The sequence below is a fragment of the Propithecus coquereli genome, unplaced genomic scaffold (assembly GCF_000956105.1).
Source record: "Propithecus coquereli isolate 6110/MARCELLA unplaced genomic scaffold, Pcoq_1.0 Scaffold63, whole genome shotgun sequence".
Taxonomy (NCBI): domain Eukaryota; kingdom Metazoa; phylum Chordata; class Mammalia; order Primates; family Indriidae; genus Propithecus; species Propithecus coquereli.
This window is the reverse complement of record NW_012152285.1, coordinates 4,474,741-4,479,346: the sequence shown is the minus strand read 5'-3', so window position 1 is coordinate 4,479,346 and position 4,606 is coordinate 4,474,741.

Below are 4,606 nucleotides of genomic sequence, written 5' to 3'. Positions count from 1 at the left end.
CTCTGAGTCTAAACCATATGGTCTTTATCTCTATGCTATACTATGGAAAAGAGAAGTGCTTCATTCAGTCCTTGCACTAATTGACGAGGCTCGACCAAGAGTAAAATCCAAAAAGGGCAGTTGAGACCAGAGATGAATGGAGATTGAAAGGAAATGAGATCCATTAAAAGAGGAGTCCAGATGTCTTCCTGGGTTCTCTGGATCTCTGATGCGTTGATGCAAATGCATTATTGGCAGTCATTCAACCATGCATATCTGACCTAGCATTTAATATTCTGACTACACTATATAAATAACTTGGCTCTGAGCCTAATAAATGTGGCATTAGGAACTGGAAGGAACATTCAGGGTCAGTGAGTTGCCCCATTCAAGGCTGGTCCCTTCTTGCTCAAACCAGGCTTAGCCTCTTCTTGAGTCTAGGGAGCTCATATTAAGTACACTTTATTATATTGGCTTCTCCCTCTGTTTCCAGGGGAAGTTGTATCTGTGGAGAAACTTTGAATGTATGCACCACAGTCATAGCCCTACGTTCTCATAGTCTGATTATATGGGGAAAAGTTGGAGGACAGGGAAAGCTAATGGCCCCTCATTATTTGGTAGTCTAATCTGTGTTTCTTTACACAGTGGCTGTATCTCAAAAGAAGGTGAAAGAGAAGCTGGCAGCTCCTTAAAGCTTAGGTGCAGAACTGGCACATCATCCCTTCTGGCATCTCCTATTGGCCAAAGCAAATCCCAAGGCTAGCTCGTATTGATGGCAAGAGCAGCCTATGGGCACGGGAGTGGGAGGAATTGCTCGTGGACATCTTTACAGATATTTTTCCCACACTCTTCACAATCTAGATGTTTCAAATCATTAATGATTGATGATTATTCTCTCACTTTTCAGATGAAGAAACTGATCCTCAGAACTCCACAGGTCAGATAAATGCCCAAGGTCATTGAGCTTCTAATGACAAAGACAGGAAAGAAATCTGTTTCCAAAGACAGCGTTCTTTTTAGTTATGCTGCAACATTGTGCACTTTCGCAATATTGGTTAGGGTATGATTTGGGTGTAAATTTAAACAACTTTGAGTTCAAGGGCAAGATTAGGAAAAGTGAAGCCTAAATAGGTTCAAATTCACACAGGAAAGCAGAGTAGGAACTTGAGCCAAGGTCCCATACTGGACTTAGAGGTCTGAAGCCCCAGAAAAGCACCTGCCACTTCAGCTCACCTAAACAATCAATCTAGCATCTATGGCTGTGCTTGCAGGGCTTCCTTGTTCTCTCACCTGAGTGCTGTGACCTGTGGACTGTGGGGACCTATGTGTATGCTCAGCCATCCAGGAGGCAGAGGTGAACTAATGAGTGTTTCCACCTGTCCTGTGGGATGGGAGCTATGGGTGGGAATAGGAACCCCTAGTGAGGGACTGCAAAAATGTACACAAAATCTGACATCGGCTCCTAGCTAATTCAGTCTTCATATTGAACCACCTGCAAAGGATGCTGCTACATGCTGTTTGCCTCTGGGCTAGCGTCAGAGGGCTTTTGCCCCAAAGGAGAAATAGTCTAAGAATTATGAATTTGCCCACTGTGCCATTTGTACAATCAGAGTCAGTAACACCAGAGTTGTAATATAATAGGGCAATAGCCCATCAAGTGTGATTTTAAAAAGGTCAAGGGTCTATACAATTAACTATATGGAGTGTCAATGGTCTAGTGGGGCTTAGAGGGCCAAAGTGAGCCTAGCTCTGGAAGCCAAGAAACATTATGGCTGTAGGAAGTCCACTTGCTTCCAAGGACTGAGGCACATTCAGATGAAATAAACTATAATCTCTTAGAGGTAGCAGGAGTGTGTAATAGCACAGAAGAGGATTTTAGAGGCAGAAAGATCTGGGTTTGGGTCTAGGCTCTGCCACTTGCTGTCTGTTGATTTTGAGTGGATAATTTTACCTCTTAGAGACCTAGCGTCCTTATCAGTAAAATAGGGATAACAATAGTGCCAACATCATTGGGTTATTGTGAAAGAGCATTAAATGAGGTAATGTGGATGAGGTTCTTAACATGTGTTCAGTAATCAGTAAGCTCTTAATAAATGCTAGCCATTATTTTTAATCATCATCTCAAGAGATTACTATGAGGATTAAACTAGACATTATGTGTTAAGCAGGTGGCAGAGGGCTCAGAATATGCTAAGTGCTGAATAAATGAGAGCTGTTATTATCAATATCAAGGAATTGCTAGGTAGTCACTAAAAATGATACCAAAAATTATTTTATAACGTGGAAGGGTGTTACTATGTTAAAAGGCAAATGTAGGTTGTAAAACATTGTGCACAAAATCTCACTTTTTTGCAAATAAATAAATTGTATACACATCCTTAGGAAGGAGATTAGGAGGATATATACCTAAAGAGAGGCCATATACTTTAATGGTTAAAATCTTAGAATCTGAAGCTGTTTCTTGGCTTTTAATCCTTGTATCACTATTTATTAGTGGTGTGACCCTAGACAAGTTACTCAATGTCTCTGTGCCTCAGCTTCCTCATCTGTTAAAAGGGGATGATAATAGCACCTACTTCATAGGATTGTTGACCATATTAAAACTGTTAATACATGTAAAGGGCTTAGACTATTCCCTGGCACAATAAGCACTATGTATATGTTTGAGGATGTTGCACGTGTGTTTATCATGTATATGTGGCAAGATTCTTGAGAATTTTTTCTTTTCTATTCTCCAAACTTAACAGCTTTTATTTAAAAACCAGAAAATAATTGAAATCAGTTGAAGCAGTATTTATAAATCTTTTTTATTGTCCCTCCCTAAAGAATCTTTTAAGACATTTTTAAAGTATTTCTCCTCCATAAATTTTATTACCACAGATATACTGCATTTATGTACTTGAAGGGAATCAGAATATGCCACTCTAGAATATACCTCATAAAGATAATTTTAAGCTGAAGACTTAAATTTAGATTTGCGATTCCACAGATTCAGAAAAGGGAAAAAAGAAAAAAAACACCTTGAATCTTCCCCTTTCTGACTAAAAGCAACAACTTCTGAGGAAAAAGACAGCCATAAATTCTCTTCAAAGTGAATCTGCTCCCAAAATGGAGAAATCAAATAAAACCTTCCCCAAATCCCTTCTCCAGGGGAATTTTACAACCCTGAAGGAGGGAGAGGGACCACTTATGCTTGTATAGACAAACATTTTCACAAACTTTCTTATCTACTATTTGTTCTCTTGAAAACTCATTTTCCAAAAAGTCATTTTCCCATAAATGCCTTTCTGCTTTCACCTATTAAAATGGTATATTAACACCATATTCTAACCACCCCTTTGAGTTACTCATCACTGAGCTCTCCCACATGTATACATGTTGCATGGATAAATGAACTGTTTTTTCTCCTATTAATCTGTCTTTTGTTAGTTTAATTTACAGGCCTTGGTGATTGAACATAAAAGGGCAAAAAAAAAAAAAAAGCTTTTTTCCCCTCCCCTACATACTGTATTTCAATCTGTGCTATCTTCATAAAAATAAGACTATTTTTCTCCCCTCAAGAATCAATTTCACTTCAAGGGGGAGCAACAACACCTTCCATTGAGAATGCAAGAGTTAAAAAATAAGAGAAACGACCAAATATTGATGGTCAAGGAAGAAAGATGTAGTGTCTAGGAAATTTAGCGACTCAAAATCCTGATACCAGCAGTTCAAACACATGCACGAACCTGTTGTTATCTTACAGATTGTTGACCACAAGGGCTCTTTTAAGTTTTATGCTTGGAATAGAAATGAGCAGATAGCTGGCCCCAAAAATGCCCATCAAGAAACAGTGCAGCTGTTGAATGAGTAGAGGTATTAAAGTAAGGGACGTTATCCATTACACAACTTCATTAATTTTATGTGAAGAATTTTCAGAATCTCAAACTCAAATGTATTCAAATATAAGTGCAAAACTGCATTTGAAGCCAGAAAAAATGCTAAATTTTGTCGTCGTGCTGTTTCCTTTCCAGACTTTTATGTTGGAGAGATCAAAAATTACCTTTTCTCAAAGTGGTCCTGGACTCTCAGCTTCAGAATCATCTAGAATGCTTACTAAATTGCAGGTTCCCAAGTCCTCACCTAGAGATTCTAATTCATTGCCTCTCATGTGGCTGCAGGGAATTTACATTTTAGCAAGCTCCTGAATTATTCTTAGGCACATTACATAATAATAATGATACTAATGACAATGATAGAGAAAATGTATAGAGGGATTAGTGTGTGTCAGACACCAAGAGTTCTTGCATGCCCCAAGACAGGGAAAATCCCAGGGAAGTGGACCAGTACTGGATTTCTTCAAAGTCTTGGGTAGTAAAGTTCAAACCACTTATAATTTGATTTAAAAAATAAAAATATGTGATGTTTTGCATACACTAAATATCATGTAGAATTCCTATCTGTGATAGTTTCTTTAGTTTTTTTTAAATACTGCATCACACACCTGGTGCAAAACATAATTGCAGAGGTGAGAAATGTAAAACAGGGGCAGAGAAGAGAGGCTAAGAACACTTAAAAAACCTTCTGTAGGTTAGGTTAGTATGCTAAGTGCCTTATAAAATGGATGGCCATGAATGAAGTACTGGCT